This window comes from Saccopteryx bilineata, chromosome 2, assembly GCF_036850765.1.
Source record: "Saccopteryx bilineata isolate mSacBil1 chromosome 2, mSacBil1_pri_phased_curated, whole genome shotgun sequence".
Classification (NCBI taxonomy): Eukaryota; Metazoa; Chordata; class Mammalia; order Chiroptera; family Emballonuridae; genus Saccopteryx; species Saccopteryx bilineata.
Genome location: NC_089491.1, coordinates 33,095,882 through 33,122,234, shown reverse-complemented (window position 1 = coordinate 33,122,234; position 26,353 = coordinate 33,095,882). Strand labels below are relative to the sequence as shown.

General features: G+C 40.0%; 1 long non-coding RNA gene across 3 annotated transcripts in view; it reads right to left on the bottom strand.

Moving 5' to 3' along the window:
- Positions 1-26,353, bottom strand: part of LOC136324169 (uncharacterized) — a 168,755-nt gene that overhangs the window by 129,617 nt on the left and 12,785 nt on the right. For 2 of the 3 annotated variants that reach the window (XR_010729053.1, XR_010729054.1), the window contains one exon: positions 13,693-13,741. This is a non-coding gene — a long non-coding RNA (uncharacterized lncRNA). Of the gene's footprint in view, positions 1-13,692; positions 13,742-14,490; positions 14,583-26,353 lie in introns of all 3 variants that reach the window. The other variant, XR_010729056.1, reaches the window with a different exon arrangement.

Here is a 26,353-nt window from a genome sequence, read left to right as displayed (position 1 = left end):
CTGAATTTTAATGCAAAAAAAAAAAAAAAGAAAATAAAAAGGTAGAGAAAGACAGTGAAAATCAGCACAACCCCAAGGAAGGTTTGTTTTTTCCTTTCCTTTAGAAAGCAGCTGTCAGTTTAACTTATCCCAAAATACTGTCAGTGATGAGCATGACTGAAAATGCATTTTATCTGTAATTAGAGAGATTACATTAAACACTATTATTTGCAGACACACATTGAATTAACCCTAATCGAGGCTAGCAAATAGTAGAGCCTGCCTATTTTTTGCCTCAAAATTTTTAGAAAATTGTGACAGTTGACACACGAGGGACAATGCTGAAGAGGTTTCTTTCCATCAAATGCCAGACAGTAATTGTAATTGCCTTTAAAAATGTTTTAAGCAGTTTCTTTAGTAAATCAGAAGTTGCCACAAATCATGCTGATAGTTTCTAAACATGGGGGGTTGTTGACTGTGCATTCCAATATGAGTTTACTGAATTGATTTTCTAAGGAATTTAACTTTGCATCTGTTTTCAGGTATAATTAATTCACTCTGATTAATGTGATTAGCATGGATATCAGTGGATTACACATGATCCCCTTTATTTATTCACTTATTTTTAACCTGCCACACTGTCCACTGGGAAATTATAGATGAGTTTTGGGGAAACATCTTGCTGGTAGCTTTGATCACATTGGCGTTTTCTGCAAAGCAGAATCCTGACAGGAATTCACTAATTATTCACACACTGTGAAGCAATGTACTCTTGTTTGAGGGGCCTATTAAAGTTTACATGGTCCCTGTCACTAAAGAGCTTATAATCCAGAGGGGAAGATGAGACAAACATTTCAATGAGTCACTTGCAAGGAAAAATGACTGTCCTCAGATTTTGCTTTCTCTGACATCTCTCCTGGCCCTCCTTACTGTTAGCTAGGGCCTGTCAACGACTTGCCTCTTCTCTAATGCTTTCCACTATCCAGGGCAGCCTTACTCACAGCTTCAACTACCACTCCTGAATGTATTCCCAACTCAATCCTACCCCGGGCTCCAGACCTGGATGCTCCAAATGCCTCCAGAGACCTTCACCTGCATGTTCCACACGTACTTAAAATTGAACATATCAAACCCAAATCTGTGATCTCCATCCAAATTTTCCCTTTCTGTCTTCCCTATCTCTATAAAAAGCTCCTCCATTCACTCAATTGTCCAAGCCAGCAATTTTCAACCGGTGTGCCAAGGAAATGTTAAATATGCAATACCTGACAATTTAGTCAGGAGCACTGACCTCTTTTCCCTTGTTCGGCAAACCGCGGCTCACGAGCCACATGCGGCTCTTTGGCCAGCTTAGGAGTGCCCTAATTAAGTTAATAACAATGTACCTACCTATATAGGTTAAGTTTAAAAAATTTGGCTCTCAAAAGAAATTTCGATCGTTGTACTGTTGATATTCGGTTCTGTTGACTAATGAGTTTACCGACCACTGCCTTAGATTACCAAAAAAAAAAAAAAAAGACAGCAGTCAACACGATAGCTGTCCGGCGTGAATGAATCAAAATTATAGCTTTTTTTGTTTTTTAAGATCAGCAAAAAATATATTTTGCACACTAAAATACTGTGCCGCAGTATTTTAGTAATTAATTTGTGTACCATGAGATGAAAAAGGTTGAAAATTGCTTCTCCAAGCTAAACTATTGTGTGTTTCAGAACAGGAAGGTGCTCATTTATTCCCTGTGGTTCTCAAATTTTAATGTTTATCTTTAACGTTCATTGGAATCATCTGGAAAGCCGTTGAAAACAATCCAGAAATTCTGATTCAGCAGTTTGGAGTTGGGTCCATGAATTTGCATTTTTAACTAGTTTGTACGTGACACCAACACTGTTGGGTCAGGGACCACATTTTGAAGACAACTGCCCTAGAGAATGAAAAGAACTCAGGCACATCGATGACCCACCAAGTCATTCCTCTGTGTGTAATCAGTGGCAAAGGATGAAAACCCGGGAAGCAAATCTCCTCTGGGGAGAGCATTTCTGCATCAGCCAGAGGCAGCATGAACGAATGAAACAGCATGTGACTGAAATATTTCGCCATCCATCAACTATGCATGGAGTGTCTCCTCTCTGCTTGGCACAGTGCAAGGCACTGAGCTAGGCTCTGAGACACAATGCTGAGTAAACCGTGACATACTCCATGTTTTAACAGGTGAACTTAAATTTAGCTGTCTTATATGTAGGATGGGGATAGCAGGGACACTTTCTTTAAGATTACTGGGGCTGAAGTGTTAATAATAGATTCCAAATTTCCCCCCAAAAGAGATTCTTCCACATTGGCATACTATTTGATTAATTGTAATTCTTTCATATAAATTGGAGTTGGCTCAGAAGCCAAGGGAAACAACAAAATCTCATCATTCTTACTAGATTTTAGGATTTCAAATGTCTCATTGCCTGAAAGAAAGTGGATATGAAGATAAAAAGAAAACTCCTACTTGTTATTAAAGACTAAATGAGGTACCCAAACAAAGGAATGCTATAGAGCCTTTGAAAAGATACTGATTTGAATTTACTGATATAGAAAAGAAAATGGCAAAGACAGCAGTGTGTCATTTTGATTTAAAAAAAGATCATAGGCTTACTTATGTTTCTTTACATAGAAAAAAAAGTCTGAAAAGCTATACTCTTATTTCTCTGTGAAATAATTATGATTAACCTACAAAGATTAGTCTATATTTTCTAGATTTCATTCAATGACTGCATATGGTGTAATAAAGCATTTCAAAAAGAGAAAGAATGAGTCCCCAGGTCCTACAAGGAACATATAAACCTGTGGAAGCCCTCAGGCAATGTTTCTTAATACGGATGCATATTAATATCACCTAGGGAGTTTTAAAAACATCTCAATAGCCAGGCTGCCACAAGACCAATCAAATAACAATCTCTGGGGCTAGAAACCAGGCCTCAATAGTGTTTAAAGCTCCCCAGGCATCTTCAGTGTGTAGCCCAGGTTGAGAACTTCTGTATGTCCTTGTACTTGGCAGGCCATGGGTCCTCTCCACCAACCAAGGCCCCAAGAGAAACATCAGTGTTCCTTGGCCCCCAATGTCAGCATGATTTTTTTTAAAATTTTTATTTATTTATTCATTTTAGAGAGGAGAGAGAAAGGGAGAGAGAGAGGAGAAAGAGACAGAGAGAGAAGGTGGGGAGGAGCTGGAGGCATCAACTCCCATATGTGCTTTGACCAGGCAAGCCCAGGGTTTCGAACCGGCGACCTCAGCATTTCCAGGTCGACGCCCCATCCACTGCGCCACCACAGGTCAGGCGTCAGCATGATTTTATTCATATGTCTGAGTAATTTAGAAAGGGATCAGGGCTAGAAATTACTTTGACCGCTGGATGGATTTAAGGAGAAATGATGGAAACAGGATATGCATTAGAATATCCGGGTTCTTTGTGATGCCTGTCATCTGAGAGCTGTGTGATCTTGGACAAATATCTCCTCTGAGCCTCAGGTTCCTCGTAGCTCTTGCCTCTCTGAGTTGCTGTTAGGGTTAAGTTAAGTAAAATCCATGAAAAGAGTTTTGTAAAATGTAAAGTACTATAGAAATATATTATATTATTCTTAGTGTTGTGTGACTAATAATATGAAGAATGTGCACCTGGAAAGATGATAGCTAAAGACACAAAAAAGGTTGACTCTACTCCCCAGCAGGAGACCGGGGCCTCAGGATGGGCAGGGAGACCAAAGTTCAAAAAGAATTAATAAGTAAGGGGCAAACCCTTGGGCTGATATTAAAAGCAACCCGACAAGCCAGACATGAAACACTTCTTTCTCAGAAATCCAGAGGAGAGAGACTCTGAGAAAGATCTCCTCTTTGCTTTTCTGATGGCTTCCAGGAATTTATACCAAAGTGGTGATGTCCCAGAATAAATAAGTTTCCTTCTCATAATTAAGCCAGAGATTCTGGGAATGGGTTGAGCACAAGGCTGAATTCATTACTGAGATTGCTTGCCATTTAATTCAGGTCCCAAAGAGGTGGTCTCTATGTGTCATCGAAAAAGAATTTTTGCATCTAGACAACAGTGTACATATGGCTCTAGACTGACTTTTTCTTTCCTTCTGCACTTAATTTATTCTCTGAAAATCATGGGCCCTGGAAAGAATTTTAATGCAACACTGTCTGTTGGGAGGGGCTCCCAAAGCATTAGATGGGGCTATCTGAAATGTCACTCAACATGAGCAGTAACTGAAGAAAGTTGAGAGCCCCTTAAGAACTGGGATCTTGACTTTTTTTGTCTTTGTATCCCCTGTATGTCACAAAATGTTGGACCTCAAAAAGTACACAATGAATCAATACCTGGGAAGTGCTTCCTGCAGGCACAGTTCTTATAGCTCATGGTAGGAAAATAGTAAATATTTATGGAATGAACAGAATTGTAACCAGGTCTAACACACTGAAAATGCCCACTGTTGTGCAAATGTGTTTCCCTTTTGTTTACTTTAGCCCATTATTGACTGCAACTTCTCACATAAAATGGATTATTGTCCTATATTCTCAGGGTTAATATGGGTCTACACTGAAGATCAGCCATAACATTTTTATGGTGCATTCCAGCTGTATTCTTTAATTGAATCTTCACAACTTCAGGAAGCATGACTGTTGCAGTAATCCAGGCAAGGGATAAAGGAAACTGAAACAATGAGTGGCAGTGAGAGGGAGAAAAGTGGGAAAATTTGAAATCAGGTTTCTGGCTTGGACACCTGAGCGGATGGTGATGCTATTCACTGAGATAAGTAGGAAGTAGAGTTTGTATGATGAGTTTAGTTATGGAAACGCTGATTTGTAGGGGCCTGTCCTTCATCCAGGCGGTAGTATTGAGTAGCCCATTGGATCTCCAAGTATGAAACTCAGAGAGGTCATCTGGAGAGATATTCTTGAACACTATCAGCATATAACAGTAATAGAAGTCCAGGGGGAAAAACGACTATTGGGAGAAGAACAGTGAGAACAGTTTCAGGGAGAAGGGGGTGACAGAAACCAGTAGCCGAGGATGGAGGAGAAGGTGAAAATGGACAGTGTGAAAGAAGAGAGGGTAGCATGGAAGGGAACAAGGGGCCAGTGAGAGATTTTTAAAGATGGGAAAGACATGTTTAAATGTTAACCTCAAAGGACAAGACAAACCTGCTAGGGAGCTCTGGATCTGTCCATGACCATGTCTGGTCACAACTTTTACTTCTGTCTTTCAAATCTAGAAGTTTCTCTTTTGGCCAACTCTAACTCAGAATTGTACAAAAAAGAAATTCTGGAAAATGTAGTTCTCAGTTATTCCAAGTTCACACTGCTCAATCCAGCCCAGTCCACTCCTTGTCAACCTGGTATCTGCATACACTTCTTCAGGCACATTTCACTTCCAAATAACGTCACCAACAAGACCATGCTTTTGTATGAAATAATTCATCTATCCATACCACTGAAAACACACACACTTCTAATAAAAGGATAAACAAAGTCCCCTTCGTCCATTCTGAAGGGCAAAATTTCACCACCCATCTGGCACTAAACTGACTCCTCAAAAAGCTATTGCATAATTCAATCGGGTCAGATATACCTCCAGGTGATGGGAAGACTAGTACTGCACCACTCATTCTCTGTAAAATGATTTCTCTGGTAAACAAACAAACAAAACAAGGCTGTATGGGATACCATGATGAATAAATCATTCTGTAAGTCTGTAGATGGGGGTTTTGAAAGAAACACCATGGGAAGGAAAGGCAAGTCCATTTCCAAAATAAGTATCTGTTCTAGTAAGAACAATGCCCTTCCGCTTCCTGGAAATGGGCCAATGTAATCAGCCTGATGCCAAGTGACCTGAAGAGTTAGTGTCATATCTCCAGTCAGTGTTTGTCTTTGCTGTTGGCAGTTGAGGACTCAGCAGTGTAGGTAAACAAACTGGCTCTAATGAGAGGAAGTCCACGTTGACAAGATGATCTGTTTTGTGGATATCAGTCAGCCCCTCCCCCCAGTCACTCCTGTGTGTGCCCAATCCACTCGTATGTAAAGTGGCCATGGTCATCTCGTCTACTTGATTATTAAAATTCTTCTCTGGTAAGATTGCTCTTTGGTGAGCACTCACTTGACACACAATATTATCATATTCTGTGCTTATTCAGAGAAGTTTATCCTCATAGCTATCACCGTATTTCATTTCCTCCATTTCTCTAATCATCTTCCTTCCAAATCCATAGCCAATCAATTAAACCATAAGTCATTGCTCATAAGTTAATATAAACTCATACCTGTGGTCATCTCTCCTTCCAGGGAGAGATAACCAGGTGCATTGCTTGGAGTTTTGCCCACTGCAGATTTCTTTTTCACATTGTTATTCATGGTCACACTTTAGTGAGGATACAATGCTATAGGTCAGTGGTCCCCAACCCCTGGGCCACGGACCAGTACCGGTCCGAAGAGAAAGAATAAATAACTTACATTATTTCCGTTTTATTTATGTTTAAGTCTGAATGATGTTTTATTTTTAAAAAAATGACCAGATTCCCTCTGTTACATCTGTCTAAGACTCACTCTTGACGCTTGTCTGGTAAGTTCGACAATTATATTTAAAAATACCACAGTTTTTATGCCAGTCACATAATTTTATTTTGTGCATTTATCCATCCCACCCTAAAGGCCGTTCCATGAAAATATTTTCTTTTTATTTTTTTTAAATTTTTATTTATTTATTCATTTTTTAGAGGAGGGGGGGAGAAGGGGGGAGGAGCAGGAAGCATCAACTCTCATATGTGCCTTGACTGGGCAAGCCCAGGGTTTTGAACTGGTGACCTCAGCATTTCAGGTCGATACTTTATCCACTGCACCACCACAGGTCAGGCTATTTTCTGACATTAAACAGGTCCGTGGCCCAAAAAAGGTTGGGGACCACTGCTATAGGTATCCAGTTTTAGCTTCTTCAAGCATTTTTGGCAGAAAGAGCTATAAATGTGACACATTTTTTTCTTCCTTAATCAAATGATCATAAAGATTGATTCGTGAAGCAATAGGTGCATATTGAGAGAGGAGACACACTATAGCAGAAACAGCATGTATGGCAATCTGAGCCACTCACTAATGAAATTTACTTGTATTTTCAAGACCTCCTTGGGCCTGACATCTTATGTTTCACTCCCACTTGATGATGAAGTGCTACTATGCACACACCCAAGCTTGTTGAGTCAGACGTCAGCCACTTTGTGATGGGCATCTCAGGTTGACGGTGAACTTGGTGGCCCACAGTCAGTGTTTAGTCTCTACTGGCCCAGAAACAAGCCAGAAGCTATTTCTCAAAAGAATAGTAGTTGGAAAAGGATGACATAAATCTCAGAAGGTCTGTGCTGATTCACCTACAAAGGCTTGTCCAATGCTCTATAAGGGATCTCTGTCAAGATAGTCTAAGAACCATTAGAACTGCTAGTGGTCTTAACCAATGGGCATTGAGAGAAAAAGCATTTGCCATATCAATAGCTGCCAGAGGATATGCTTTGCTTCAGTAAAGAAATCACATCTGGAACAGTTGGGAAGAAAAGTTATTGGTAGAGCAGAGGAGAGCAAGAACAAGCTGGAACTTGCTGGAAACCTCTGCATCTGTCCATCACATCTGACTGTGATGACCTTCAGAGAATACTGGCTGCTGCTCCACTTCTAATTTCCTTATTGGTGCAAGTTCTTCTTTTGGCCAACTCTAATTCTGAGCCACAGAGTAAAGGGAATGCAGGGCATCCTTGGATTACAACAGTTTCTACATACAACTGCAAGTTTTCGACACTCACTCCCATAAAAACTTCAAAAATTGAGATGTGAGTGTTTCAGCTTACGCCATCAGCATTGTACTTATAGACTATGTGGGTGAACTAGTTTGGCAGTGCACGGTGGAAGAATACGCATACAGTGTACAGTACAGTATATTGTTTATGTCCCTTTCCTTTCTCTGTGGTTTAGTTGTTTTCATGTTCAAGATTATGATTTTACAACTGTGTTTGGATTGGTAAGTGACTTAGGCTAGGGTGTGTTTTGACTTACACCAAAATTCGGGTTACATCACTGTCGTCGTAGGACCAGAACTATGTTGGAACCCGAGGACTCCCTGTACTGGGAAACACAGTTCCCAGCTTAACCAGGCTGACCCAGCATAATCCAGTATACTGAGTTTTGTGTATTTTAATTTTTCATTTTATAACAGATACATATACATTGTTTATTCTTTTGCATGTATAATTTAGTTCACAATTTTAAAAGATTTTAATACCTATTTAAAAGTTGATTTTCGGCCCTGGCCGGTTGGCTCAGCGGTAGAGCGTCGGCCTGGCATGCGGGGGGACCCGGGTTCGATTCCCGGCCAGGGCACATAGGAGAAGCGCCCATTTGCTTCTCCACCCCCCCCTCCTTCCTCTCTGTCTCTCTCTTCCCCTCCCGCAGCCAAGGCTTCATTGGAGCAAAGATGGCCCGGGCGCTGGGGATGGCTCTGTGGCCTCTGCCCCAGGTGTTAGAGTGGCTCTGGTCGTGGCAGAGCGACGCCCCGGAGGGGCAGAGCATCGCCCCCTGGTGGGCAGAGCATCGCCCCTGGTGGGCGTGCCGGGTGGATCCCGGTTGGGCGCGTGCGGGAGTCTGTCTGACTGTCTCTCCCTGTTTCCAGCTTCAGAAAAATACAAAAAAAAAAAAAAAAAAAGTTGATTTTCATAGAAGCTCCTGCAAGAGAGATATTTGTAAAAAAAATTTATCTGAGACTGGGAAAAATTACATTTTATATGCACCATACTCTTTCCTCTTCTAAAAAGGTGAATCCTTTTCTGAGTGCTGAGATGGGTCTGAGGATGCAAACTGGAGAGGGAACTGTGAGATGGAGGTGAGGTGACAACTTAGAATGAGCGGCTGAAAAGCAGTGTGGGTCTGGGCCTGACCTGTGGTGGCGAAGGGCATAAAACATTGACCTGAAACGCTGAGATCACCAGTTCGAACCCCTGGGCTTGCCCGGTCAAGGCACATACAGGAAGCAATTACTATGAGTTGATGCTTCTAGCTTCTCCCCTCTCTTCCCCTCTTTCTCCTTCCTCTCTCTAAAATTAAAAAAATAAAATCTAAAAAAAAAAAGAAAAAGAAAAAGAAGAAGAAAAAGAAAAGGAAAGGAGTGTGGGTCTAGAGAACCATTTTGGAGAGAGGTGTCAAATTTTTGAAAAGAAAGGAAAGCTGCTGTCTACAGCGGAAAATGCTGAAAGAACAGAGATATTTTAAGGGAATTTTACTAAGGTTTAAAATAAGATTTTGCAATATAAAATCTCTTTCCCTAGTGCCATGAAATTTTCAGTAAAATATCCATGTCTTTTCAATGCTCAAAAGAGATGGACCTATATTGGGGATATGTCAAAGTGCTGAGTGTAAGTGCAATCTCGTAGTAAGCCTGGAGCAAGAAGCCTGCTATATCTGTTACATTGGTGGGGGAAAAATAAGGCAAAATACTGTTACTAAATTGCTGTGAGCAGTTTCTGCCCTGCAAGAAGATATCTCGAGGCACATTATCCTTCCTTTCAAGGGGGGTCAGTCCTGCATTGGCCCTTGAGTTATTCAAATATAAAACAAGCTTCCACCTATTGTTCTTGGGAAGAGCTGTACTGCAACCTGAATGCAGATATTTTAGCCTATAAAGTTAAGTGACTGTGGTGTCATACAAATTGTCCCAGCTAGGTTTTAGCAGCCAGAATTATGCATCTATAGGCTTTGTTGTTTCTTTAGTAGAAATGTTTATTTTCTCTGCATAGAATTCAACTGGGTTTTCTTTACCTAAAAGCAGTTGCTTACTCCTGTGAAGATGTGCTCTGTGGGCAGAAACAGGAAGCTGTGAGGGAGAAAAAGAGAGAAGGGATGCATCAGCCAGAGCTTCACCTGGCCTTGGAACCGTGTTTTGAACAGCTGGCTTGGTTTGATGCCTGCCAGCTGTCTAATGTCCTGTTCATGAGACATGTGGTTAAGAGCATGAGCTCTGGAGACCACCTTCTCTGGAATCCCCCTCTACCTGTTGCCTTGAGCAAATTCTAACTTCCCTGTTCTTGATTTTCCTTATTTTAAAATAGGAGGGAGGCTAGTTGTTACTCTCTATATAAGGTTGCTGGGAGGACTGAAAGGGATCTCTAGAGGCTTAGCACAAGCTTGGCATATAATAATTTTTAGCCATTGTTATTATCTTGGGGTTAAAGCTGAATAATCTAGAAAAATACTGATATCGGGCCATCAGTGATAGAACTGTCTCGTACAACCAGCAGGAGAAGCCACACTCTTCTGGGGAGGCTACAGTCTCTTCAAAAGAAGTAAAATTCCCACTGCACTCATCTTAAGATGTGGCTCCCAAGGACAGATGATGGAATGAGGAGTAAGAGAGAAAACATTAGAAATGGGCCATCAATGAGTGAGGCAGAAATATTTACAATGAAGTCCCAGATCTCCTGGGAAAAAGAGAGAGCCAGACTCTGAAATGAATGGTGGGCTTCCGATACACCAGAAATAAAACCCTGAAAACCAGAAGAAAGGAAGGCTGCTTAAGTTCTGGTTAAAGGAGATGTCTCAGAATGACAATAAAATTAGGTATGAGATGGAGAGGACTTGGAATCTGCATCCACCAGTTGTGAGGAACTCACTGAATAGGATACTGTTTCTGTTGTTATCGCCATGCAACTAATGACCCCAAAACTTAGTGGCATAAAGTAACAATTTTATTACACTCATGGTTTCTATGGGCCACACATTCAAACAGAGCACAGCAGGGATGGCTTGTTGTTGCTCTCTGATGTCTGGGGTCTCAGCTAGGTAGGCTTGAAGGTTGGGGGTGACTTGACGGCTAGGGTTTGGAATAATTTGGAGGTGTCTTTGTAGTTGATGCTGACTGTCGCTGGGATCTCAGGTGGGCTGACAGCTAGAAAAAGTATAACTGACCTTCCCAAGAGCTGTCTCTGCATTAGTTTAGGCTTCTTCAGCTTGGTGTCTGGGTTCCAAAAGTGGGACCTCCAGAGAGACTTGATCATTTTTTATAACTTTACCTTGGATGTCACAGACAGGGAGAGGCAAACATAGGTTTACAGTTCTGAGTACATGAAACAGAGTTTATTCTTGTATTATTATTACTTACTATTGTATTACTTAGTGTTACTTCTTCCAAAGTCACAAACCCACCTAGTTTCTTGGGAAGGGGACACAGATTCCATTTCTCTCTGCGAGGAGTGTCAATGGCACATTTTAAAGAGGGGCACGTGAGTGGGGGGTTATTCTTTTGGTCGTCTTTGGAAAATGCATTCTGCACAGATGGATGGCGCTACCGGACTGTGCTCTGGCCTGGGTTTGGGGGAGTTCTTTCCAGGTCCCTCCACAGCTTGGACACAAAGGCTAAGTGAGCCAAGTATTGCTCTATCTGGGAGTCCAGTAAGGCAGCATGCCTTTAAAAGTTGAAGTAGGAAACGTTAGCTGCATGTGTGATCACCTATAAGAAATAATCTCTTCCAACACTGTGACTGGAAATATAAGGACAAACCATATCTGTGGGAAAGTCAGAAGCAATGAGGGCAGATCCTGCCTGGAGAGACAATGGCGAACAATGGTGGCAGGCAGGACAGAGAATGGGGAGGAATGGCAGGCCGCTGAAGGCCATAAAGGGAAAAATAGTTTATGTGAAATGTAAATAAACCTTGGGCAAAATTAGCCAACCTTAGCTTACAAGGAGTAGGCAGCAAACTGTTTTTAACTACAGGGCCTATTAACTGAGAAACATTATTTGTTATTAAACTATATTGTGTCATATTCAGGAAATACAGCTCAGCTGGGGACCATACTCTAAGACAGGGGTCCCCAAACTTTTTACACAGGGGGCCAGTTCACTGTCCCTCAGACCGTTGGAGGACCGGACTATAAAAAAAACTATGAACAAATCCCTATGCACACTGCACATATCTTATTTTAAAGTAAAAAAAAACAAAACGGGAACAAATACAATATTTAAAATAAAGAACAAGTAAATTTAAATCAACAAACTGACCAGTATTTCAATGGGAACTATGCTCCTCTCACTGACCACCAATGAAAGAGGTGCCCCTTCCAGAAGTGCGGTGGGGGTCGGATAAATGGCCTCAGGGGGCTGCATGTGGCCCGCGGGCCGTAGTTTGGGGACCCCTGCTCTAAGAGGTGGTGATATCCCAGAAGTACACAGTTATTTACTATTATTACTTCTTATGAATTTATCACAGGTATACCATGTTCATTTTTTATATTAATTCAGTTTTATTTTTTAACGTTATATCTTTTACTTATTACACTAAGTATCCAGTATCCTAATTCATGTTATTTCTGAATTTAGGTCATACTTTCTGGAGTTTGTCAAACTATTTAGTCATCACAACCTGGAACATTTTAGCACCAGGTGGCAGCAAAATCTGAGAGCTGAGATAAAACTCTTGGCAGGAAAGTAAACACCTAATTAAGAATTTATCTCAAACCTCAAGATGGTTAATGAGGAGTAGCAAATACATTACTTCCCCACTCCCCTTGTTTCTATTTAGATATCTCCCCCCTCTCATTTTAGTGAGTGATTATCCAAACTGTGAATATACCCTCGCCTTTCCCGCCACACACTCAGATACACTCCTGCAAACTCAGAGAATACCCACCATCCAGCCAAGTGGACTGTGCTGGAAATTAGCTTCAGAAGGGCAAGTACTAGGCTAGCCCAGAGCATAGAAAGCTGATAGAATAAACCAAATTGGAATCTGTTAGGAAAGTCCAGGATCTAAAGGAACAGAGACCAAGTTCAAACATCAATTCCAAAGGGCCGGAAGCAGAACCAAACATAATGAAGCAACGAGGAGACATAAAGCAGGAGCAAATAATAAACGTAACAGTATAGATTAGCTATTATCAACAAGACGGGTAATAGCAAATGTTGGAGAGGCTGTGGAGAAAAAGGAACCCTCATTCACTGTTGGTGGGACTGTAAAGTAGTACAACCATTATGGAGGAAAGTATGGTGGTTCCTCAAAAAACTGCAAATAGAACTACCTTATGACCCAGCAATCCCTCTACTGGGTATATACCCCAAAACCTCAGAAACATTGATACGTGAAGACACATGTAGCCCCATGTTCATTGCAGCACTGTTCACAGTGGCCAAGACATGGAAACAACCAAAAAGCCCTTCAATAGAAGACTGGATAAAGAAGATGTGGCACATATACATTATGGAATACTACTCAGCCATAAGAAATGATGACATCAGATCATTTACAGCAAAATGGTGGGATCTTGATAACATTATAAGGAGTGAAATAAGCAAATCAGAAAAAAACAAGAACTACATGATTCCATACATTGGTGGAACATAAAAATGAGACTAAGAGACATGGACAAGAGTGTGGTGGTTACCAAGGGTGGGGGGGGAGGGAGGACATGGGAGGGAGGGAGGGAGGGAGAGAGTTAGGGGGAGGGGGAGGGGCACAGAGAACTAGATAGAGGGTGACGGAGGACAATCTGACTTTGGGCGAGGGGTTTGCAACATAATTTGATGACAAAATAACCTAGACATGTTTTCTTTGAATATATGTACCCTGATTTATTAATGTCATCCCATTACCATTAATAAAAATTTATTAAAAAATAAAAAAAATAAAAAATAAACGTAACAGTAACTTACCGTTAGAGGTCAGCGAGGGCAGGTGCTTGCTTGGTCATTTTGAGCTTGCCTAAAGAGACAGAGAAGAAACCGGAATCATACTCTCTCTGAAATGCATCCAACTGTTGACTACATCACCTCTACAAGATTCTCCACTTTATACAGGCTAGCTGAAGAACAGAGTTCTGGGGTCCTTCTCTGATTTTACTCTGTACCTGATGAGTGATCCAGACTGGCTGTTTCCAAGGTCGAGGGGATCCCTCATCAGAGGAGAGTTAGTGCTAATCCAGTCTTGTCAGAAGAGATGTAGTGATTTGGGATGCAGTTTCAATTGGATCTTATTTAAGAAGCACTGCCTTAGTCACTGCGGATTTTATCTTGCTAAGGTCTGGTACTTAAACTATCAATGGACAGAGATGCATACTTTTTCAACTCAAATACAAAATTATTTTTAAAGTCCATTAACCAGAGTTTCTAGTTGGAAAGTAACTCAAAATTGCCAAGCAATTTCAGATACTTCCTTAATCTCATGATATATATATATATTTCCAAATAGAATTTTTCAATAATTATATTTTGTAAGCATTTTTAAAAAAATAGGTGTTAGAGCTTTTAGACATTTTCAATCCTTTTTCCTACTTGTTATAAAGACCCACAATTCATCCCTTGGAACATGTATCAAATTCTGAAATTAGACACCATCATTTGAAGAATCTCTAAAAGGTTCAAAAAGGGATCTATTGTAATCTTTTTTTATTCCTGAAGCTTTCCACACAACTGCGTATACTTTGCTGTATGGATGTAAAAATGAATGCTCACGTCATATGTCTAAAGAAAAATGAGTCTTTGTTCTATGGAGCATTTCAGAAGATTCACAGCTGTTAACAGGTGGGAGAATTCCAGCTTTTGCTCTGAGGAAGAAAGAACCTATTGTGGTAACTGCCTCTTGAGAAGTGGCTGTGTTTATTTCTAGCTTTGCAAGCCAAGAGGTGGACTGTCTTCACAGTGTGGATGTTTGTGGACAACTAGCAACAAGATGGAATCAAAGTAGCCCATGCTAAAAAGTTGCTAGGTGCCCTGAGAGGCCTCAAAGTGTCCTGGTGATTTCCATGTTCCTGAGGCTACATCTCTGGAACCTGATTTAGTAGCATGGTCAGAGTGAATCTATTTCTCTCTGTTTCTCAGATGGTCACCCACTGACATGCTCTGATGCATAAACCAGGAAGTTTATTTATTAACTTACAACTAGGGACTTGGATTCTCTGATAAGGATATTCTTTATCTAAAGAAAAATCTACACAGAAAGCCTAATTACTATCAAAAGTCAGCTGCACATAAGCATAGACAAAGAACAAGGGGAAGTAACACACAAGTCCAGTATTTAATTGCATTAGCTTTGAAATATAGCCCACTACACTTATTTCCATAGGAAGAAGACAGTTTAAATCCCTCACAGTTTCTTTATCTGGACTTGATCTAGTAGCTTTTCAGTTCTGACATTTTATATTCAATTTCAGCTTGGTTTCCATTTTCTTCTGGTGCAAATGGAAGCAGACTAGGAACTCAAAAGGGTCAAACAACAGTAGAGAAGTGTGGCTCAAACTATATCATGCAGAAGAAAGAGTGTCCTTAATTATTCTGCATGACTTTAAATCTCTAGACACAGATCTATTTTATCCCATAATATACAAGAAAAACAGACACTGCTTATTTTCTGAGACATTTAGAGACATTGTAGAGTTGGGAAGAGATGTTTGAACTCTAGAAACAAGCATATGTTCTGATTTTCTAAATAGGGAAATGACTTGAGCCTTAAAAAAAACAGAAAAAATAAGTCTAAAACAAACCTCTGGAAAAGTTTAGGCAGATTGATAAGCATAAAAAAAGAAGGCAATAATCCCTAGGAAGTAACATGAGTTTACTACAAATGCATCATCCATCCAACCTGTTCGCCACTTACATTCTAGACTGAGTTATTAACAGATATATGTACTTACTGGTTTATCAAGTTTAAGACCAAATCCAAATATACATCATAAAATCAACAAGATGGTATTTGATTTTCTTTCTATGTCCAAAATCAGTTAATGTAGTAGCAATTATTTGTTCTTTAGAAGTCTGGGTAAAACCGTAGTGAGTCCATCTTGACCATGTGCCCACTCTATCTTCTGCAGTCACCCTGTAGGCAACTTTTTAATTCTAATAACATTGCCTTTATTTGGAAAATCTCTAAATTCCTCTTTTAGAATTCCCTTCTGAAATTTACTTTCTGTCTTCAGAGGCTGAAAGTCAATGCCCTCTGATTTAAAATATTTTAGAAATAGTCAAGTCTATTAAAAACCAAAAAAAGATAAACTTTGATCAGGGTGGGAAAGAGAGGAACGCAAAGATTAATGATATACATAAACCAAGGAAACTGATTTATTTGGGGGGGGTCTTATAAATTGGTCCTAAAGCAATCTCTAAATAGGGCTTTTTAAAAAAATTACCATTGCCATGCAAAATCATATAATGAACATCACAAGCCTTATGCAAAAAAATGGGACTGGGGCAAAACATTCAAACACTTTATCAGTGACACATAAAAATAAATAGAAGCCTAAAAAAAACAGTGATGTGTTTTATATATTAGGTGATTAAGAAGTTCTTAAATGGTATCATAAATATTGAACTTTACCTTGAAAAAGACCTGAAGTTGCCTGTGGAAGTGGGCATCAGAAGGGTTTCACTGTGAGTTATTGTGAAGTGCAGGAAGGAGAGTTACCTTTGAGGTAGGGCAAGGTCTCAGGGAGTCATCAGGGTGGGGCCAGCAGAGTCCCCACACAGACCAAGATTTGGCCATGTGAAAATAGGGCTATGTGCTTGCTTCGGCAGCACATACGCTAAAATTGAAAAGAGGGCTATGCACTGGCTGGGTATGCAAGGGAAAAATGGCCCCTGTTCTAGAGCCACACAATTCAGTCTGTCCCAGATTCTGCCGGCACCTCCTAGAGAGCTCCAGCTTACAGGGCGGGCTGCCAGGAGTCAGAGTAAACAGAGTTTTTTTTGATGGAGGAAAATATCCTCCAATAAAGTCAGATTTTTAAAGATTGTTTTGCTATCAGATATTTTAAAATGCAAGTTTAAAATGATAAAGGAGATTGACTATAGATAGACAGAGAGACTTCTCTATATCTTTCTCCTGATCTAGCAATGTAATCCAAGCATTACCAATATCTTTTAGTAACAGAACGAGTTTCACTCCATTTCAAACGTATTTTTATATGCATGATTTTTAAAAATCGGGATGACAGACTTTATTTTCTAATGTTCTGACAGGCTTAGTTTTTATTTAAACTTACGGAGAAGTTTTGAAACACAGGAACAAGGATTTAGGTAGTTTTAAGTTTGTATTTTTTCTGTAATACAACATTCAAACTTTAACTCTAAATGCAAAATATTCAGTTACCAATAGATTCACATTATATTTGTGTTATGTTATACATGACTTTAACCAAGTTTTAAAACTTAGAAGATCAGCAATAGTACCAGTAAGAAATGCAAGTCATGTTACTTTTCCAATATGCCTCAGCCATGCAGATTTCCCTAGGGACATTTCAAATACTCTTCACCAGCAGTTAATTGAATAAGAAATTTAAAAAAATAAGAAATGATCTTTATTTATAAATTTAACCTTATTCCCAAAGGATTAAAGATAATATACATCTAATATTATATATAATTCAATAGGTATTTTAAGAGCAAGGGAGGGATTGAAAAGAAAATAAATATGGGAAAAGTAAGCCAGGGCTGAAGTGAGTATTCAGACTCATGCTTTGCTGTCTTATATACTTGCTAAATTTGACCTAGGCGTTATAACAGCCATTGCAAAGAAAGACACAATCAGTTCCATGATTCACAGAGTTTTAAAAAAATACGCTATTTAAGCAAGGGTGGGGATAGATAATAGGTTTGAAGTCTGAGGGTAGCACCACTCAATCACCTGCTAAAATATTTCCTGGCTATATATTACTGTATTTTTTGCTCCATAAATGCACTTTTTTTGCCCCTAAAAGTGGAGGAGAAAATGCCTGTGTGTCTTATGGAGCAAAAAATACGGTATTTTATTAAATATTTTAACACATCATTTGGTTCAGAATATTTTTTTTCTTATTTTCCTCCTTAAAACCCTAGGTGTATCTTATGGTCAGGTGCATCTTGTGGAGCAAAAAATATGGTAAATATAAACTTCTTGGGCTGATATTGAGGCCATTCTCAAAACCAAATCAAGGGAGATGGCATTTCTTATTCAATACTAGCACTGTCACAGGCCTTTGTGACAGAGTAGCTGTCAACCGGTGCTCAAAGATGTTATATCCAGTGTAACAAAGATGTTACAACTGTTGCTCAAAGATGTTATATACAGGGACTCTGGATCAGCTAAGAAAGTTCATGGAAATTTTTCTAGCCCTCATCTCTCTACCTGTAAGGTGTTCCCCTGACAGCTTCACCTGTTGAATGGTGCTCAGTATCTTCAAAGCCAATAATAACGATAATAATTTCTTCGTCACCAATAATAGCTACAATAACATCACTTCGCATTTGTATAGTGCTTTATAGTTGACACAGATATTTTTTTTTTTTTTATAATTTTATTTTTTTAATGGGGTGACATCAATAAATCAGGATACATATATTCAAAGATAACAAGTCCAGGTTATCTTGTCGTTCAATTATGTTGCATACCCACCACCCAAAGTCAGATTGTCCTCTGTCACCTTCTATCTTGTTTTCTTTGTGCCCCTCCCACCCCCTATCCCTCTCCCATTCCCCCCTCCCCCCCGTAACCACCACACTCTTATCAATGTCTCTTAGTTTCACTATTATGTCCCACCTACGTATGGAATAATACAGTTCCTGTTTTTTTCTGATTTACTTATTTCGCTTCGTATCATGTTATCAAGATCCCACCATTTTGCTGTAAATGTTCCGATGTCATCATTTCTTATGGCTGAGTAGTATTCCATAGTGTATATGTGCCACATCTTCTTTATCCAGTCATCTATTGATGGGCTTTTTGGTTGTTTCCATGTCCTGGCCACTGTGAACAATGCTGCAATAAACATGGGGCTGCATGTGTCTTTACGTATCAATGTTTCTGAGTTTTGGGGATATATACCCAGTAGAGGGATTGCTGGGTCATAAGGTAGTTCTATTTTCAGTTTTTTGAGGAACCACCATACTTTCTTCCATAATGGTTGTACTACTTTACATTCCCACCAACAGTGTATGAGGGTTCCTTTTTCTCCACAGCCTCTCCAACATTTGCTATTACCTGACTTGCTAATAACAGCTAATCGAACAGGGACACAGATATTTTAATCTATTCTCAGAACTAGCTTGCTCTGTGGGTCTAAGTAGGGAATCATGATTGTGTTCTACAATGTAGAAGGGTGTAGAAGGTACACCCTTATCAAGTGGTAGATGCCACTTTCTCCTGATTTCCACAACAGGGTGTGCTATCTTCCTCTCCTTCAAAACCTTGTAGCATTTGATTTGTACATTTCTTATAACACTTGCTAATAACATCATACATTTTATATACTGTTACAATTTACAAAACACTTTATCATGCTAAATTCCTATTTCTCTCTCATTCTCACAACTTATTTGAGAAAAACATGAATCCTCTTCTTACCCTGAAGACCCTGCTGCTATTTCCACACTCAAAATTATAAAAAGCCATGGTATCCTCTTCCAAGAACAATAGAAACTTAACATTTTTTAGGTCCCTGCTCTCTGCCAGGTTTTGGGCTAATTTTTTATAGATAATGCTACTCCAATTCACCTGTTCTTTGCTCTTAGAGTGTTAAATCTGATTCTTCTCCCCCCTCAAAAAAAAACTCCACCCAAATTCTAGAAATAATATATTTTCCTTCTCTGTGGATACTTTGACTAATGAAAAAAAAAGGGGGTAGTGATGCAGAGAAGGAACTGACATCCTTTCTGAAACTCTGCTGCAGTGACTGATTTAGGGGCCAATTCTGGCTGGAGTTCAGCAGGATGGTGTAACACATTTGGTGGATCAAGAATGTGTTGATGAGAACTGTCACTTGGGGGAACTTCTGATGAAGACATCACCAGGGAGGAAAAGATGTCAGCACAGGTATTTTGACAAGAAGGCTCTTTATTCCTCACCTTGGTTCAGAGTGACAGTTTCAAGCCAGAAGGCTGAGGAACAGAACCAAGATGGAGGCCACTACCAGGAATCTGTGTCTAAGGACAGGAATTCTTATGTCAAGATGTGGCATTACACAATTCTAAGGAACACTCTTCACATGGAATGCAATGTGCATGGTGTCCTCAGAGTTGTGTGAATGGAGTCCTCCCCTTTCTGTCTGGCTCTGTCCCACCATTCCACTGTGTGCCACAGGGGATATACATGTTGAAGACCCTCAAGAGAACTGGAAACTGTTAGGCTTTCATAACTCCTTTGATGATTTAGTGCTTGGTATTTCTACTTCAGTTCATTTAACCGCTTCCTGTAACTTCTTTTAAAAATGTCTGTGTAGGTGTGGGGCACAATGGGATTCTCTGGACATACTAAGTGGGACCATGAGGACCAGTGCATTGTCCAATGTGTGATTCCTCCCATAGCATAACTCAGACTGTGTGGCAAAATTTCACTCAGAAAGAGGTCAGCGTCACGAGACCGTGGCCTCCATTCTTCTGGCTATGTTTTCCTGAGGAAAGCATCACCTTTTGAGAAAAGTGAGTTCGCATTCACATCCGGGGCCTGGGGACTATTTCCCACCTGCCCTTCAGGACTGTGGTTCTTGAAACTGCTTACACTTTAGCATTGCCTATAGAATTTGAAAAACATATATTAATGCCTGATATAGATTTCAGACCAAATAAGTCATGATTTCTGAAGGTGGGGCCAAGGAACTCTATTTTTTAAAAAGGTCCCCAAGTGGCTTTGTTGTGCCATAAGGGCTGTGAGTCTGTGCCTCACGTGGTGTCCTTATCCTTCCTCTGATCTCACCCTCGGTGGCAAACTGAGCTTCAGAAGGTTTGCCAGCTGGAAGAACTCAGTTGTTAAACTGAAGGGACCAATGAAATCACAAAGGTGATGAGACATGTCATTTAAGACAAATATTTATGAAGCACCACATTCCAGGTCATGTGCTGGGAACACACAATAAATAACACAAGATGCCTACCCTCAGTGAGTTTCTGCTCTTGTTGAAAAGACAGATAACTGAACAGCTGTACTGTAGAGGAAAATTAAACTGAGGTACCATGGGAGCATGCTGGGAAAATGGGAAAGGTGTGGGGGGAGAGAAGGGATTTGAGGTGGATTTTTAGGGGTCAAGTGTTGGTCAATGGGAAGGAGACAAATAGTACTCTAAAGAGAGGAATAGCTTGAGCAAAGACACAGAAGCAAGGGAGTGGATGGGATATTAGGAAATTACAGGAACCTGATGGAGCTTCAGTAAATGAAGAGCTATGAGGCTGGAAATTTAAATGAAAATTTGGAGGGCCTCAGAAACCCCCACAAAAATCAACAGGTGTTCTGGGACTCTGAATAATGTCTTAGATGCAGGGGACCACAACAAAGGTTTAAAACTAAATAGCTCCATGACCATCTGAAACAAACAAGAACATGATTAACATGAACTTTGATAAATACATCTGAGTCAGTTACTCATTCTGCCCTCTGGTAACCACTTCTCTGCTTAAGCGCCCCCACTTCCCTGGGGACCTGAACATACATCTTTTGCATTCTTTGTGCCTTTTACATAAATTCTCTGTTCAGAATGCGCTGTCCTTCCTCCTTTGATGACTTCTATGTATTGACCAAACTTTGAAGTTACCTTCTCTATGCTTCATTCCTATAGCATTTTTGCAGGGATAGCAAATAACATTGCTTGCTGATTGTACTGTATTCACTGAGATGTCTGTCTTTCCCTCCAGACTGTAAGACCTTAGAGGACAGAAGTGGGATTTTTTAACTTTCAATCACTAGGACTTGGCACCATGGCTGGCATGTTGGCCTTGCAGACTTACTGTCTGAATGAATGGGAAAGCACTTACAGGATGTTGGAAAGATTCAAATTTAACAATTATGTCCTTTTATGTTTTGAGTACAGAAATTCAGGAAAAATTTTCCCACATTTGAAACCATTTTCTCAGGCTTGAAACATTTATATTCTGAAGTTTTCACTTATGTAAGCAAAGTCGCAGTTGCTGAATTTATCAATTTATTTCCATATAGCAAGAAATATTTCTTTCTTTAGTAATAATCTGCCAAGGAAATATTAAAGTTAATGTGTTTTTGGCTAGTGGAAATATAGTATCACTCAAAAAGCCCCTGAAATCCACTGAGGCCTACAGAAGGGAAAAACTCCCCTAGGGGGTGTGACAATGGGATTTGGGGGCTTGCTGGGTTGCAAAGAGGGAGGGTGGGGCTCTTTGTGCACTTTGTTGATTTCCAATTCCTGAAATGTATTTCACTAGTTGGGGGATTAAAAGGTTTACTGGTGAGAGTGTCAATTGTCAAAGGATTGAGAGTAGATTCTGTAATCCTATAAAAGAGGGCTCCGGCAGCTTCTCCAACAGGAATCTAGATGTATTTGGTATCTTAAAAATCATTTTGCCCTATTGTTTTATTCTCTTAGTTATTCTATAGCAATCTTGCTGCCCCTGAAAGAAATGGCAACTTTCATGAGCTAAAAAATTGTTGAACTGTTGTTCTCATACCTTATTTGTAAAGCACTTGATATATATATATTTTTTGAGGTTCTATTGGCTTTTGCTGCATTATTTTGATGTTCTATTGTTAGGCTCATACATATTAAGAATTGTTACATCTTCTTGGAGAATTAATCCCTTTATCATTATGTAATGTGCCCTCTTTCTTTATCCCTGATAATTTTACTTGTTCTGAAGTCTGCTTTGTCTGAAGTTAATACATCTACAACACCCTTCTTTTGATTAGTATTAGTATGGTATCCTTTCTCCATCCCTTTACTTCTAAGCTTTCTGTTTAAAGTGGGTTTCTTACAGAAAACACAGTTGGGTCATTTTTTGTTCACTCTTGACAGTCCTGCTGACAAAAAATTGGTATATTCAGAGCATTCATATTTAAAGTACTTATTGACATTGTTACTATTATTACTTTGAACATTTATTAGATCAATTAATAAATCAAATATTTTATTTTAACTTCAGTTATTCCTTCTTCTGGGCTCTTCCTTCCTTCGTAGATCCAAATGTATGATTTGTATTATCTTCCTTCTCTATGAACACTTTTTTTTAACATTTCATGCAGAGCAGTTCTGCTGAAAATGAACTCCATCTTTTTCTTTTCCTTATTTATTCCTGACTTTCAAAGGATAATTTTGCTAGATAACACATTCTAGGTTTGTGTTTTGTTGCTGTTTTACCAACATTCTATAAATATTTCACTCCACTCCCCCCTTGCTTGTATGGTCTGTAATGACAATTCTGCTGTAATTATTATCCTTCTTCCTAAGGTATTTCCCCCTCCCCTGGCTTCTTTCAAGATTTTCTCACTGTCTTTGGTTTTTTGAGTTTGAATACAACATACCTACGTGTAGATTTTTGGGGCATTTATCTTGCTTGGTTCTCTCTGAGCTGTGGTTTGGTATCTGTCATCAATTTCGGAAAATTCTTGAGCATTATTACTTAAAATATTTCTTGTGCTCTATTCTCTTTCTCCCCTCCTTCTGATATTCCAATTACATATATGTTACATTTTTGAAGTTGTCTCGCACTTCTTACATATTGTCCTATTTTTCCTTTGCATTTCAATTTGGGAATTTTCTATTGATATATCTGAAACTCGCTTGTTTCTTTCTTACACCGCCAGTCCACTGACAAGTTCCTAAAGGCATTCTTCTTCATTACTGTGTTTTTCATTCCTGACATTTCCTTTTGATTCTTTTTTAGAGTTTCCACCTCTCTCTTTACATTACCCATTTGTTCTCTCAAGTTGTCAACTATTTCCATTAGACCCCTTGATATATAAATCATGGTTATTTAAAATTCCATTTGATAATTGCAAAATCTATGCCATATCGGAGTCTGATTCTGATCCTTGCTTTGTCATCTTGGACTACGCTTTTTCCTGCCTATTAGTAGATCCTGTAATTTTTGGTTGAAAACAAGATACAGTGTATCTGGTAGTGAGAACTGAAGTAAATAAGCTTTTAAAGTCAGGTTTTACGTTAATCTGTTTAGGAATTGGGCTGTGTTTAATATTTGCCCTACCAGTAGATACTTGAGTCTTCAATTTCCTCTAGAGTCCTTGTTGTCTTTGAATTTTCCTAAAATATTTCTTATATGGAGACTGTACCTTGCAGTTCTTTCAACTGTAATCCAGTTGGTTTACTGGAGCCCCGTGGATGTGGTGGTAAACTAAGGGGGAGGGACAGCATTCTATACTTTTTTTTTTAGGTGAGAAGAGGGGAGATAGTGAGGTAGACTCCTGCATGTGCCCGGACTAGGATCTACCTGGCAACCCCACCCTGGGGCCAATGCTCAAGTATTGAGTGATTTTTAGTACCTAAGGCCAACGCTCAGACCAACCGAGCTATTCTCAACACCTGGGGCCATGCCTGAACCAACTGAGTCACTGGCTGCAGTAGGGGAAGAGGGAGAGAAGGGGGAGAGGAAGGAGAGGAGAAGCAGATGGTTACTTCTCCTGTGTGGCCTGACTGGGAATCCAACCCAGGACATCCATACTCCTAGCTGCCAGTCTCTCTACTGAGCCACCAACCAGGGCCACATTTTATAATCTTATGATGAAGTTTCAGTCTTTAGTGGGCCTGTATCCTTGGGCTGTGACCTTTAAAAGTGTTTCTTATCCTTTCCCCCATTAGAACAGACAGGAAGGCTAGAAGGAGCTGGAGTTAGGTAATGACCCTCTCCCCCTAGTCTCTGGTTGTCTTTTCCCCTGCTGAGTAGGCTTTTCTTACGGAAGAAGACCCTGGGTATATTTCAAAATGGTTTATTTTCCCTTCCTCTGCCAGAAACATGAGAATTTTTTCACTATCTCTTCACCTTGAGGATCTGGTGAGGTTCCTGGAGGTAAAAATCCATGGAAGTGTTGGGTTCCCCTATGACTATGTATAGAATAATGTATCACGGAATTACATTTTAAAACAGCCCCCAGCAGTTTCTCACTCACACACTAGTCCACACTCCACCTCCAATAATTTGTCAGAGTTACTGTTTAAATGTTCTTACCAGGCTCCAGAGACTCCTATTTTAAGCTGATCTTGGCTGTAATTCTATGTATTTGTCTGTCTCTCCAGATTCTGGGGGGTAGTTTGCCCTGCAATCTCAATCCTCTGATGCAAGGGTCAGGAACCTATGGCTTGCGAGCCAGATGTGGCTCTTTGGATGGCTGCATCTGGCTTGCAGACAAATCTTTAATAAAAAAAAAAAAATGTTAAAAATATAAAACATGCCCTGGCCGGTTGGCTCAGTGGTAGAGCGTCGGCCTGGCGTGCGGGGGACCCGGGTTCGATTCCCAGCCAAGGCACATAGGAGAAGCGCCCATTTGCTTCTCCATCCCCGCCCCCTCCTTCCTCTCTGTCTCTCTCTTCCCCTCCCGCAGCCAAGGCTCCATTGGAGCAAAGATGGCCCAGGCGCTGGGGATGGCTCCTTGGCCTCTGCCTCAGGCGCTAGAGTGGCTCTGGTCATGGCAGAGCGATGCCCCGGAGGGGCAGAGCATCGCCCCCTGGTAGGCAGAGCTTCGCCCCTGGTGGGTGTGCCGGGTGGATCCCGGTCAGGTGCATGCGGGAATCTGTCTGACTGTCTCTCCCCATTTCCAGCTTCAGAAAAATACAAAAAAAAAAAAAAAAAAAAAAAAAAAAAATATATATATATATATATATATATATATATATATATATATAAATAAAACATTCCCATGTATTACAATCCATTCATTTCCTACTGCTCATGTTCATGGTTGCGGGTGGCTGGAGCCAATCACAGCTGTCCTCCGGGACAACACCAGATTTTTATTGGATAATGCATAATGTACACGGGTCATTGTATGGCTCTCATGGAATTACATTTTAAAATATGTGGCCTTCATGGCTCTCTCAGCCAAAAAGGTTCCCGACCCCTGCTCTGATGAGTCCAAGAAAAGTAATTGGTTTTCTGTTCGTTCAGTTTTTTTTGTTTTTTGGTAAGGACATGACTGACAACTTTCAAATTCGTTACATGTCAGAGCTAAACCTGGAAGCCCTCAGAACCCTGTAAAAGCAAATTTAGATAACATTTTGTCATTTGTTCAATTACAATTGGCTCTCTGTATCTGTAGGTCCTTCATCTGTAAATTCAACTAACTACAGAACAAAAACAGAAAAATATGTGTACTATGTAGTTAGGCCTAGGAAGTTGTGTTGGTATTAAACACGCCCAGACTTTTTTTTCTTGTTATTATTCCCTAAATAATACAGTTTAACAACTATTTACATAAAATTAACATTGTATTAGATATTATAAGTACTCTAGGGATGATTTAAAGCAAGGGTCCCCAAACTTTTTACACAGGGGACCAGTTCACTGTCCCTCAGACCGTTGGAGGGCCGGACTATAAAAAAGCTATGAACAAATCCCTATGCATACTGCACATATCTTCCTTTAGTACATGTGCTGCTGA